The 14,355-nt window shown below is 25.1% G+C and overlaps 1 pseudogene across 1 annotated transcript; it reads right to left on the bottom strand.

The window, feature by feature from the left end:
• Positions 1–1,010: 1,010 nt before the first annotated feature.
• LOC145847981 (kielin/chordin-like protein) lies at positions 1,011–13,075 on the bottom strand (annotated as a pseudogene). Its single transcript, XR_014371645.1, has 9 exons — positions 12,890–13,075; positions 12,644–12,790; positions 12,129–12,210; positions 11,765–11,884; positions 7,017–7,190; positions 4,662–4,874; positions 4,136–4,321; positions 3,537–3,734; positions 1,011–1,581 (listed from the first exon to the last, which is right to left on the bottom strand). The product of XR_014371645.1 is annotated as a kielin/chordin-like protein (transcript).
• Between the last annotated feature and the right edge of the window lie 1,280 nt (positions 13,076–14,355).

Here is a 14,355-nt window from a genome sequence, read left to right as displayed (position 1 = left end):
AACAGTAGTCTAATTAAAATTTCAATAATAATTTTTTTTATTGATTATAAAAAAGATTTCTGCTATTAATTTCTGCATACTTAACCTTAAATCTATAAAATACTATATATTGTTATCAACTAAAGAAAAACAGACAGCCTATAACAGTTAAACCTTTAGTTTTTTGTTAAGAATTTTAAAACAAAACGAACGAAAAACAAATCTATTTTAACTGAATTAATTTAAGTAAATATAAGATCGATTGCAGTAATACAAAACCTTTAATCAAATTTATAAATGTCTGAAACAATAATTATGCTATGTAAAAGTCTCACCAAAAAATAAAAATAGGTCTTTTGAAAACTTTTAAGTTTACAAAAAAAACTAAAGTATTTATTGTGGCTACAAGTAGTTATAACTAAAGTTTTCTTTAAATAAAATAGTTTAGAGTTTTAACTTTTTGTACAAGGAAGTATTTTAGAAGTAGTTTATTTTTTTTTGTTTTTTTTTTACATTAACTAACTAAGTATACTGTGTCTGGTTTTAGGTAAAATAAATTTTATTTTTCACTATCAATAAGCACTATATACTGACAATGATGGCGGAAAAAGAGTCTCAGTCTTGCTGATAATATTCGATATAACTTATAGTACATTATCAATAAAAAATAACTCTATTTTAACAAAATCAAAAATATTTTGATTATATTAGTTAGCTCTGATTGGCACGGAATATCAACTTGCAAAAGCTGTCTTTACCGAACAGTTTTTTATATAAAATTTACTAGTATAATCTTTTAAAACTTAACTTGTACTCTTTATTCTAGCCACATAAGATTAAACTTATTATTTTACCTTTTAAAATTTAAGTTCAGTAAAACAACTTGAACTTTAAATTCAACTAAACAATTCTAAATGCAAATTAATGTAACGTGATAAAATGTCAGTTGTGCTATCATGATGCGTTTTTAGATTAAATTCCTTATAATTTACTTACACAATACATATCAAGACTTTAAAATTTTAGCTATAAAATTGATAGTTAAAATTTTTAGAGAATGATATTTAAGTAACAAGAAAAAAAACGATATAAAGAGTATTTTACTTTATGTTGTACAAAATTGTTATTCTAATTAATATATAAACAATGTTGTTTGTATACTTTTATGAGTTTATTTATTGATTTAAGTTTTACAGATTTCAATTCTTTTTAACAAATTTTTTTTTCAAGATACGAAGTTTTTGTAAAACTTTATTCTTTAATTATAATTTGAAAAAATAAAACATTTAGCATTTAGTTTATAAAGATCGATGAAAACTTTAGTATCTTAATATTTACTTCAATCCTATAGATTTTGTCTTTAGTAAATAACACTAGCTTAAACTCGTTTATAATTCTTTCAATTATTCCAAATGCTTTCGCAAAAGCTGCAACAGTTTCCTGGTAAAAAAACAGGATTTTCACATTTTGTTGGTGGGCAATAAATAGGTTTGCAAACTTTTCTTTGGTTTTTACAAGTGCAGAATATACATGGTTCAGGATACCAGTCTTCGTTTTCACTTTTTAACTCTCCATCAAAACCTTTGCATGAGTTTTCTTCACCTTAATTCAAGTTTTTAGATTATTTGGATTTTAGTGTAAAAAACAAATAATTCAAATATAGTTACTGCTTTAAATAACTAATATAAATGTTTTAGTCGTCAGTGTGTAATAGTTTTTTTCTTAAACTGTTTCAAAAAACTTAACTTAAATGTAAACTTCTTCACATGCTTTATGTAGTTATTGTAGAAATACACTCTATTAAAACAACAAATGATACTAAACTAAAAAAAGAATAAATAAGCAAAATTGCTTTTAATTTTAATAGAATATCTTTATGAAATATTTTACGTTAGTACTAAACTTTATATCTTATAAACTTAAGTTGAAAACTTATACCTTATTCAAAAATAAGTATTCAAATTATTATTGTTATGTTTATTCTAATATGTATTTATAACTATTGTTAATCACTGCTAAGAAATATAAAAACAAAGTTTTCAGAATAGAAACTATTTAAAAATTAAAAGCTTCAAAATGTTCATTTTGATTTAAGAAAAGAGAAAGTTAAAAAAGTACTTTAAATAGTAAGTACATAAATAGTAAGTAACAAAAAGACTAAAGTTGCATTTTGAACTCATAGTTTATAGTTTAAATGTGCGTACTCAATATGAGGATTGCTGTCTTTTTTTTTATAATCTAATCATTTAAAATGAAAATATTATAATAAAATGCACTAATTCCTTTATAACTTACAAAGATACAAAAAAAGAAATTAACGATGGTTTAAAATCTACCAGTTTATTGCAAAATTTTGTTCAAATTAATTTCGGACAACCGTCCTTCATCAGTGAACTTTAAAACTAGTAGAACTAAACACATTCATGCAACAAAAAAATAAATAAAAGTTAAAAAATATATTATGACGTAGTTGATCCGTAATTGTCTGTCCCACATAGTGCTCACCACAGACATTGCACTTTGCCGCATAAATCCCAAAATTTTTGCAATTCAAATTCTTTTCTATTTCTTTTTTTAATTTTGAATTAAAAAAGAATTTGAATTGCAAAAATTTTTTTCGATGTTTCAAAAATGTAAAATATTGTAGAATTGACAGTTCAAGAGTCACATTTTGATTAGCACCCTAGCGAATATACTTAAGGTAGCTAAGTATTGATACTAATTAGTGTAACTTTTTTAGTAAATTTTAATTAATTATACTAACAATAATCTAGTTCCATGATAAAACAAAACATTTAATACTTAAATTACATAGGTGCTTATAATTACATTTAGTTTGTTTACAGTTTTATATAGTAATATATTTAATGAATGTAATAAATTTGATATACTTTTGTAACTAGTTCATGGTTAACCAATTTGAACTAAAAGGAATAAATCTTAAAATGTAAAATTGAAACTAAAAGTAACTGGCTAAAACCAAAACTTCATTAGATTGTATTAGATTCTTCCAAGTTTAGTTTTAAATAAACTTCAACAATTTAGTTTAAAAAAAAGTTTTGATGAATAGACGTGTTGTAAAATTTTAAACTTTCAATTATAGAAAAATTTACGTGCTAAAACTATTAGTTTAACAATAGGAGGCTTTGTAAAAATGCAATGTTATTGATCGTAGAGAGTTGTTAGTTTTATAAAGTTAGCAAAGTACATTTGCGTTTTCAACTTTTTGTATTTTATTTTTTTCATCGACTTAACAGGAAAAAATTAACCCATAACAAATTGTTAAACTTAAATTTGAATTTAATAGCTTTAATTTTTGTTTTCTACTTTTTTTTTGTTTTTTAGAAAATTTAGCTCATAGAGCTTAAAAAATTGTGAAGAAAATTTTCTTAAGTTTATATTTCTTTAAAACACAAAAAAAACATTTTAGGTAATCTTAGAAGCAGGTATTTAAACGAGCTAGATAACTTAAACATTTTTATTTCAAACTTTTTTTTATTTTCAAGCATTATAAAAGTTAAAATAAAAACTATAATCATAAGTAAAATCTATAATACTTGTATTAGGTTGCAATGTGTTTTCATTGGTACAAGCTGGAATTTTACATGCTTTAGTTGAATACAATTCGCCACAAGGAGCTCCCCCATTTTTAGGATGTCTTTTTATACCTCTAGTACGGCTTTTTTCACCATTTTTACCGCACGATTTACTACAAGGACTCCATGACCCCCAATGAAAAAGTTTGCAGTTTTCAACTAAAAGTAATTAAATTAAATCACTGTATTTTAAGAAACTATAAAACGTTAATATTCTATTACATTTTTTAGATAACGAGCGTTGACATTTGTTATGAACAGAAAAATCTTATTAAAACAATTTATAATAATTGTAATGAAATTAAAGCTTGACTATTAGTTTAATAATTAACGTCTCTCTACTAAGGTAAAACTTTGATGAAATAAACTAAATTTCAGGTACTATGAGATGAATATAAGATGAAGTTATTTTAAAGTTTTATATTTAAAAAAGTTTCATTAAACATCAACAACAAAGTTTGTTTTACAATAAAAAGCTTAAAATAAAGGAGTGATTGTAACCTATTACGTTACTATTAAAAGACAAGCTATTAATGTTTAATTTTTTTTACTTAATTAACCTGCATTTTTGCACTTAACATGGCACTTTTCTGTTTCAGTGAGCAAATGACATGTATTGTTTGTTGTTGTATTGTTTACTACTATTTGTTCTCTAATTTTTACACCTGACCCACAAGTTTTAGAACAAGGACCCCATTCACTCCATGTTGTTTCGGGACAATGTTTTCGGTTGTTGTTAAAATCTACTGAAAGTTTTTAAATATTGCAATGTTTTTATTATTGTGTCGGCTGCGTATTTTGATCCTTATACTATCTTGCCACACAGCATGAACTTTTAGTTTTTACTAATAAGATTAAACACGTCACTAAAATTAATCTCTCTTTACTGCTTATAAAAGTTTATTTAAGTATAAGTTCAAAGAAATTTTCTAGTTTTATATTTGATGCTTTAAATTATTAAAGTAAACATTACTTTTAAATTTTATATAAAGTCCATGAAAACAATAAAACAAATAAAAGTTATAAATTTAGGACACCATGTCATGTTTTTAAATTCTTAAACAGCTTTAAATACTTTGTACTTACCTAGTTTACTGATTGGATCGTATTTTAGACAAGGCCGTTCAATGCAACGTGAAAACTCTTCAAAATGAGTTGTATTACAACTGCTAATATAACTGTATTGTATTCTTGGGTCACCTTGCACCCGATGACGCACCCTTCGTCTTCTACCTGTACCACAAGTTGAAGTGCAGTGCGTCCATGCACTCCATTCTGTTGTTTCACATTCTGGTATCACTGGCAAATATGTTTTAAAGAATATTTTTTTAAACAATATAGCAATTTTTTAGTTTCAGAACATAGACTATATGAGTTCATTTAAAAAAATTGAATACATTGAACTTCAGTTTTTTTATCATAATTATTTTTTAATATAATAATCTTCAATATTTTTTCAATTTTAATTTACAAACACTTAATAAATATGTATTTAAACTAATACAAGCTAAGTTTTGTAACTAAAGTGTAATCGTATACTTTTAATGTTTGCACGATGACTCAGATTCTTACAACTTAAAATCTGACATTTTAAAATCTGATAATTATGAATTATTGCAAATTAAAACTTCTGGCAGATTTTTAAATCTTTAAAAATTCAGCTTATTTTTGAGAAATGGGTAAAATATTTTTAAAGCTTACTAAAAATTGGCAAATTTTTAATGAAATTTGAAGTTTAATATGTAATAAATAGTTTTTCTTTTTTTTAACCACATTAGTCTTATAGATTTTACTTTCTGGTACTTTTTTTAAGATTTCAAGTTATTCTTTAAGATATTGTCACTAAATTTTTTATTACAGCTTTGATATTCTCGAATTAATTGAAAACGAAACATATATGTGCTGAAAAAGACTTTAAATTGTATGCAAGAGGTTTACAACTCAATAACTGAAAGGGTTTTTAGTACACCAGGTCCTCGGACAAATTTTTTTGAGAGTTCTTTTTTTGTCATTTCAAAAACAACAATATTGTATTGGTTAAAGTATGAGTTCTCTAGCTTAATAATAAAAACTTATTATTACATTAAAATTAAATCCTGAATCTCTTTCAGCTAACAGCTAGTAGTGCATAAACAAATAGCGAAATTTTCTCAATCTTTTCATCTTTAAATTCAAATTTCATTATTCAAAAATTTAGCAAAAATGCACAATATAAACTGTAAATATATTTATAGTTTCTGATTAAACAACGTTATTAGTAATTAATCTTTTTTTTTTCCTTTTATTTCTTTTTTTTTCAGGGTGTTCAAAGGCTTCAACACGCCTCTGTTCTAACTTGACAAACATACTCTAATAAATTTACTAGACTACCTAAATTAAAATATTTTAAGAAATAGTACATGACAAAAACGAAAAAATTGAATTTTTCTGTAAGTCCCTAAATTTATTTAATTTTATTAATTTGTTTGCTGTTTTTATTTGTTATTAAAATACTAGATATTAAAACAGGCTGACTCATGGCTTTCAATTAAACAATAGTGTTTTTCTTTTGTTTTAAAAAATGTATCAAAGACCAACAAAATTAAACTTCTATAATCTCTTTTATAAATTTACATTTAAATATAACTTCACAAACTAATTTCTATACATAAAGAGTTACCTGTTTACTAAAAACTAAGAGATAGCTCTGTTTGCATATAAAAGTTAAAATTAAAAAAAAATTATGAAAATGATTTAAAATAAGGTTGGGTTAAGGTTTTAATTGGCGTGCTAGATTTACTAAAAAAGGTTACTCGAGTAACTTTGTAAAAAAAATTGTCGTTGGCTGCTAAAACTTCAAAAACAATTTTTTGATAAAAAAATGGTTCTGTATTAAAAATTAATTCAATATAAAAAAAACACTACTTAGTACTAAAAATAAATTAATAAAAACATCAGCGAAAGACAGCAGAGCAGAGGCCTGGACTTTCGTATGCCGTGAGACAAGCTCAAGTTTAACATAAGGATTGATCATACCAGTTTGATCATCAGACCACAAGCTTTTGGTAGACTGAGAATGTTAATCAGGACAAAACCGGTCTCAGCCTTCCAAAAGCTTGTGGTCTGATGATCGAATTGGTATGATCAACCCTTATCAAAAAAAAAATTAAGAATGAAATTTTAAACTTTTTTCTAAAGTCCAATGTTTTCAAATTTTAAAATTCAAATTAAAACGCTCGCCAAAAGTAATTCTCCGACACGCAAGCCGTACCGTACCAAATTTGAACTTACACTAAAATTAAAAGCTTTTATAAAAATAGTTTTCAAATAACAGTTTATAAATACTTTTAATTATTATCAAGTGGCTTATTTTATTTATTTCAAAGCAAATTCCAATATTTGAAACTTAGTTTCTTAAACTGTTCGAACAAAACTATTAGAGTTATTTTTCAAACAACTTACAATCACAGGAAATTTTTGGACACTCATGTGCTTCACTTAAGTGAGGGCAAAAAGCTCCTCCATTTTTGTTTTTGTATAGAACATGTCTTTTTCTCCTTCGCATTCCTCCTCCACATTCTTGTACTGGACATTCACTCCAAGTTCCCCATGGAGTTACTTTACAGTCAAGTGCATCTAAAAATTATAAAATTTAGTTCTTAATATAACTACTAAAGTTTATGTGTAGTTCAGAGCAGTGTTTATTAAATTTCGAAAGATTTGTGTGCTTTTGAAAACAAAAAATAAAGTTATTAACTTGTTTAACAATGCAACTTAACTGTCCAATGCTAATAGAAATACTTTAACTAAATTATTATATTTTACTAATATAAAATAGTCGAATGATTCTTTCAAAAAATCTACAAAATCATTTTGCACATTCAAGTTAAAAACGTTTTTAAGACTTCACTATCTTTTTCAATGAACTGATTAAAAAATAGAACTTTTAAATATAAAACGCATTTTTGCAAGCAAGTTAAAAATATAAAAAAATATATATTACGACGTAGTAATTCTAAACTGTCTATAACTAGTTTGTAAACGGGTGTAAGGTTTTAAGTATATGATAATTTTTTACTTTTAATGTAATTTTAGATGAAATAAAAACAAAAACGTTTTCGATACAAACCTTAAAATAAGAAATATCTCAGTAAATAACTATTTGATGTAATTTATTGTTTTTAAATGAATATTATTATCGGTGAAATAAAGATAAAAAGCCTTTCCAAATCAAAATTTGGAATAAGCATAAAAACCTTTAAAAAAATGATCTTTTCAAAGTTTACAGTTACTCAGTTTCACCGTAAAACATATTTTCAAACTGTGATTCTGTAATAAATATTTATTAAAATGACAAACTATACAAGTTTTTTATTTTGTTATTGGCATAAGTGTAGTTGAAATAAATAAAAAAAAATTGTATAAGTTTGAATTTTATATAATTGCTAATTAGGTTATCATATAAAAATAAAATTGAAATATATAAATGAAATTTAGATAAATCTATTAAAATCATATTAAAAAAAAATTTAACTATTTTCCCAGGGCCGTTGGCAGTAACGTTTCATTTATGTTTAAACTTGCTTGTAACAAATTAACCATTTGCTTTCTAAGCTTTTCTTAGTTTTTTGTTGAATTAGTAAAAATGATTAATAATGCTTCTTCAAAGTTTTTGCTCGAGGTTAGATTGTAGTTTAAGTGCATGCAGCTCGATTGTTTATCTTGTTGGTGGTCATATTCTTCCAGTTATGTTTGTGAGAGCACCATCTTTGAGAAAAAGACGTAGTTGTCTGTCCCACTTTGTGCTCATCACATTTATTACACTTTACCGCATAAACTCTAACAAATTTGCTTTTTTTTTCTGTTTAATAGTTTTGCCTACTCCCCTCGATTGTATAGTAAACATTTTCCACAAGAATGTGACCCACCAACTACAACACTACAGGGACGTAGCTAGCCTGAAAAAGTTACGAATCTGCAAAAAAATATAACATCTGAAATGATGCGTGATGACGTCATACCGAATATAGAGAGCAATTTAAACTACCTTTAATCGTTTGAACTTTATATTAAAGTATGCAGTTTTGGTAAAAACTTAAAAAGTTAACAAATTTCTATGTATGAAAAGTAACTGAGAAAATGATAAAAGTTACACATAAATATATTTTTACACATTCAATAATTTTGTTTAGTTTCCAACATTAAAAAAATTTGAAACTTTTATCAAAACCTTGTTTTCTTAGATATGCAATTATTTTACTTTTATCAAAAATAATATACAATATAATTAAAAAGTATTAAATGTTGTTTCTAGCTGTAAAAACAAACAATCATTTTTTACAAAAACTAATTTATTACAAGTTCTTTAACGATTAAAAAAAAGCATCAGAAAACCATAAATACAAAAATATGTTGTCAATATTTTCAAAAAAAAAACCTTTATTTAAATTTCTTTAATATAAAGTAAAATGTATATTTACAAATAAAGGGAAATATTTTCATAAGAAATGTTGTGAAAATTATAAAATATTAAGACAAAGTTGTTTAAAAACATATTTTGAAAAACTTATTATCATTTAATAAAAAAAAAATAGTTATTTTGGTAACCTATAGCCCCTTTACTAGTCACAGTCCCTTTTGGCCACTTTGCAGCTTATGGCTTCCTAAATTTTTGAAATAGTACCCAATAGAGCCATATGGCCAACTTTTTGGTATGGTAAGCCCTGATTTAAACGAGTATAAAATCTTTAAAAACAAATTTCAAGAACAAATTTCAAATTATTGAGTTTTACATAATGTCTTTTATGTTGCAAGCTTTTTGTCTTGTTGTTTATTTTTTTTTTGTTAAATACATTTATTTTTTCCTGATAAGACTTAAATAATAAAATCCTCACTATTTAGAGTGTTTTTCTTTTTTTTTGTATATGTGTCAACCACTGAGTTTTGATTATGCAACATTCAACATAGAGAGTTTTTTGACAATGATCAAAAATTTATATTTTTGTTTAATTTTAATTTAATTCATCTTATTTTAAAGGCAAATTATTGTGAACCTATTTCTGTTAACTCATCATTTCTTTGAGTTTATAATTTTATAAAGTTTATACTACCTTTTTCTTTGTTTATTTTTATGTGACACAAAACATGATTAAAATTTTTCAATATTATAACATCTATTTCTGAGTCGTACTGCTATAATAGAACAAACAACCTCTCTTATTTTGTAGTTTTTTTTCATTCACATCAAAAAAATCTACAGTTTTAAAACATATTTCTTTTCACTGCATTCCTCTTTGAATTAAAAAATCTGCGTATGAGCTAAATGTTTATAATATAGACGCGTTTAATTCGTTGAATTTTTTAAACACTAAAGTTGCTAGATAATATTTCGTATGTCAAAACTGCCTATGAGGAGAGCAAAACTAGGTATTAATAAGTACAAGAAATCAGGGAATTTTTATGCTTTAGTAAAAAACATACGTTTCTGCATATTTGCAGAAACGTACCAAGCTACGTGCCTGAATACTACCTTCATGGTCTTTGATGTTATAGTTGGGTGATACTTTTGCACTTGTTTGTGAACGTTTATATGCTACTAAACATTTTTGTTTAATTGTCTTTCTTTGTTAGTTTAAAAACTTGGAAAAATTAGTCCTTAAAACACCTACATTCTCGTTAACCTTTCTTGCCTTCTTCATTGTTAGTCCAAACTGGTCTTTCAATTCTGCAGTATTTTTAACAATATGTTCAACTAAACTTTGCAGAAAATACTTCACTTTTTATTTAAAGTCTTAAGTGCTTCTAGATAATCACAGTCACGTTCACATAATCTCCTTAGTCTAATTGACTCTCCGAATACAACTTATTTGTAATTAGAGAGTGGATGATGTGACTTTTCATTTACAACTACACGGTTTTTTGCCGTTTGTTTTATGCGATTTTTTGTATAAAAGCCGGCTTTTTCTGTTTTGTCAATGACGTGGTTGACATCTAAATATAACAAATTCGCCCTTTGTTATTAAATTGTTTAGTTTTCGGCTATTTTTAAGTGTTAGCGGTTAATGTTTTTATTAAGTTGTTATTGATGTAAGCTGTTTTTTTACACTAATTTTGGTAGTGCCAACCTGTATCTGAAAATTTCTTTATTGCTGTTGTTAATTTATTACAAAGAGTTGAACTATTTGCAAATTTAAAATAAGTTGTTTTTAATTTATATAGTTTTTAAACTTAGATTTAAATTAAAGTTTTAAAATAAAGTATTTAAAAACTAATTAGCTATTTTATATTTCCTTTTATTTAATACATAATTTCTTGAACATGGAGCAGGAAAAAGTAGGTCGTGCCCCTAGCTTCAAACACCCTAAGCGTTTGGCTGTTAAAAAAATTATAATAGAACTAAAAGGAGCTGTAGCTGTATATAAAAAAGTAATCCCTTAACGCAGGCTATAAGGGTTACTCAAAAACTCCAGTTGATCACTTTCTTTTTGTTTCGAAATTTCTCTAAAGAATTTTTAGATTGTGTTCTTCAAACGCAAATTTCATTTGACTTATTACATTATTTGTAACTTTCATTGACTACCTTCAAACCATTCATACTACGTTTACAAACTAGTTAAAGACAGTTTTGAATTACTACGTCATAAGATTTTTTTTTATCTTACTTGCAAAAGTGTGTCTTAGTTTTAAAAGTTTTTTTTAAACTAGTTTGATTAGTTGAAAAAGAGACTAAAACTTATGAAAATGTTTTGAAATTGAATGTGCAATAAAATTTTGTAGGTTTTTAAGGAATCATTAGATTATTTTATCTGTTTGGTGCCGTGAAAAACTCACAAACGAACGTTGACTGTGTCCGGACAGATTTGAGTATTATATTTCATATACAAATACTTTCTATATTTTACTTCTAAATGAAAAAGCAATAACTGTGCAACAGTTTTTTTAAAGTTTGATATTTTTATTTGATATTGTGTACAGAAAAAAAAGTCCTTAGCAAATCAGCATGAACATTTTTGCACATTTATATAACTATTTTTAAAATATCAGTTTATGTAATTGCTTTAAAAACCAAATTTTACAACTAAAAATTTGATTTTTGTTAAATTTAGAATTTGCAAGAATATTAAAGCTTTCTTAAGCCAAACTTTCGAGTTAAATGGTTTTGTCATACTCTTAAAAAAACGTAAATAAATTTTTTTAAATTTTTTCAGCACCTTTACATTTGTAACAGCAGCTTCCTTGTTCTTTGTAAGGATTAGTACACGTGACATGAGGACACTTGACATCTGCACAAAAGTTTTCGCCATCCAAGCAGTAGCAATGTCTACAAGGTCCTTTGAATAGTTTTTCAGTTTAGCATTTAAAAAATCATTTATATTTTAAAAGTAATCTTCTTAAACTGATAACAAATTTTAAAACACTATCGAAGTCATATAAGCTTTATATTAAAATTTAAAAAAAGTCAAAATAATTTTCATTTTAAAATAGCATTCAACTGTATTCTTTAGAAAAACTTTGAACATTAAAAAAAAGCTTATCGTAAAGAATAAAAATTTAAATCCAAAAGTTATACCAAACCTTCATTCCAAACTGTAATATCATCTCCTCTAACGTCAAGACATGAGATATCTGGAGTAACTGGGGCAACAAAATCCAGGAACTGTAAAAAGACTTTATGCTTATAACATTAATTTTATTTTATGACTAAATAAACAACTTCTAACTTTTATAAGAAAAAGCTATAAAACTAAGTTTTTGATTAGATCAATATATATATTATATATAACGCGTATTAAACGCAGAAACAGCTGTCCCAAGCAAAAGTTTATTTTGTGTATTTTAGTTCTATATATATATGTTATTTAAAATTTGAACTGGCTGAAGATTAGAGACAATCTTCTTTGTCTTTATGAAACATATGTTCCAGAATTTTTAAAATCGCCATTTCAATAAATTATTTAAAAGCCCTTCAAGTGGGCTCAGTAGAAGGTGTTTAAGTTTGAACATTAACCTTATTTTATATATATATATATATATACATATACATACTGGTATTATGGTTATTTTTTTAACTCTTAATAAGTTATAAAAACCCTTAATAGCGTTTGGTCCCTTGTACTTGCAATCTTCAACAGAACATAAAATAACGCCTTTTCTGCACTCGCAAGTTGTACAATCGTTTAAGTTCCATTCTGCTCCGTTTTTAAAATATCTTCCATCTGAAGCCTTGCACAGCCTTTCTAAAAACATAAAACTGAAACTACTGATTATTTTTAGTTTATTTAAAATACCTTATAAGCTTATTTTACTAAATTTAAACTTTATGTTTTAAAACATGCCTGGGCACATCGGACAACATTCTCCTTCTACTTGTACGGTTTTTTCACAATCATTTTCTGGACAACTTGGTTTTCTACAAAACACTTGATTATTTTTTAAGCATGAGCATTCTTCGCAACCGTTTTTTTTCCAAACTAAGTCTTTTTTTTCTTTAGTCATCAATCCTGACTTGCAACTTTTACCTTAAACATAAGAAAAAAAGATAACAGTTTAATAATAACTTTTAAATTGTTTAAGTCTGTTAAAGATTATTTTTAAAACTCTAAAAATTACACTTTCCACCTCAGTCTGTTTATAAATTTTGATGCGACCAGACTGATGCGTCCAGACTGAGGTGGAAAGTGTTCTTTATAAATAGCGAAACCACTAGCACTAAGCCGCATCAAAATTTATAAACAGACTGAGGTGGAAAGTGTTCTTTATAAATAGCGAAACCACTAGCACTAATGAACAAAAAGAAGAAAACATATTTAAAAACTCTAAAACTTACTTAAAACTTAACTCTTCTTTTATTACAAAAAATATTCACAATACTTTAAACTTCTTTAAATTTTAAGACTAAAAAAGTTAATGTTCTTATTTATTTTATTTATTGCTATATATTTTTTTGTTATTTAAATAGTTTTTCAAACACAATACATAACTATTTTGTATATTTTGTTTTATTTAAACATTTTTCTATAACCAATTACTTATCTAAAAATTTATATTAGTTTGTATAATTAGTTAAACAGATATATACATCATCAAACAAACAGTTTTTTAGCTTAAGTAATTAACAAAAAATTAAAAAAGTAAGTTTATTAATGCTATTATGAAATAAAAACTACAGCAGTTAAGTTGAGACTTAATTTATTTTTAAACATTTCTCTATAATAAAGATAGTTTTAATAATGTTTCTTCAAATTAAAATTTAAAATAATTAAAGTTTTAAGCTTTTTGTATATATTTTTACATCCTTAATTATTTCAAAAAAGTAAGTTGTACATAATAATAGACCGAGTAGCTATTAACTAATTGAATAAAACAAAAGTTTGCTATAAACTATGTAAAAACTTCATAGTGTCAGAACATTATTTTTTGTATTTAAGTTTTTAGTTTTGTTTGGAAAACAAAAACCGCTAAAAAATTAGAAAAAAATCTAACAAACTTAATTATAGCTGCACTATAATAAAATTAATATGGATAATTTAGCTCATTGTATTATCAAAATAAGGCAAACCAAGGAACATAATAATTTTTTTTCAATTTTTTTTTTAATAATTAAGTTTTGATAGTTTTGAATTTTTTTGAAAATCTGCAGAAACGTATGTTTTTTATCAAAAAAAGTCGCGCTTTTGTTTCAATTAGCATTAAAATTCTCGATTTTTTGTACTTATTAATACCTAATTTTGCTCTCCCCATAGACAATTTTGACATACGAAATATTATCTAGCAACTTTAGTGTTTAAAAAATTCAATGAAC

This window comes from Thalia democratica, unplaced genomic scaffold, assembly GCF_965202585.1.
Source record: "Thalia democratica unplaced genomic scaffold, ktThaDemo2.hap1.1 HAP1_SCAFFOLD_1178, whole genome shotgun sequence".
NCBI lineage: Eukaryota > Metazoa > Chordata > Thaliacea > Salpida > Salpidae > Thalia > Thalia democratica.
Note: the sequence above shows the minus strand (reverse complement) of the source record. Positions and strands in the feature narration are given on the sequence as shown.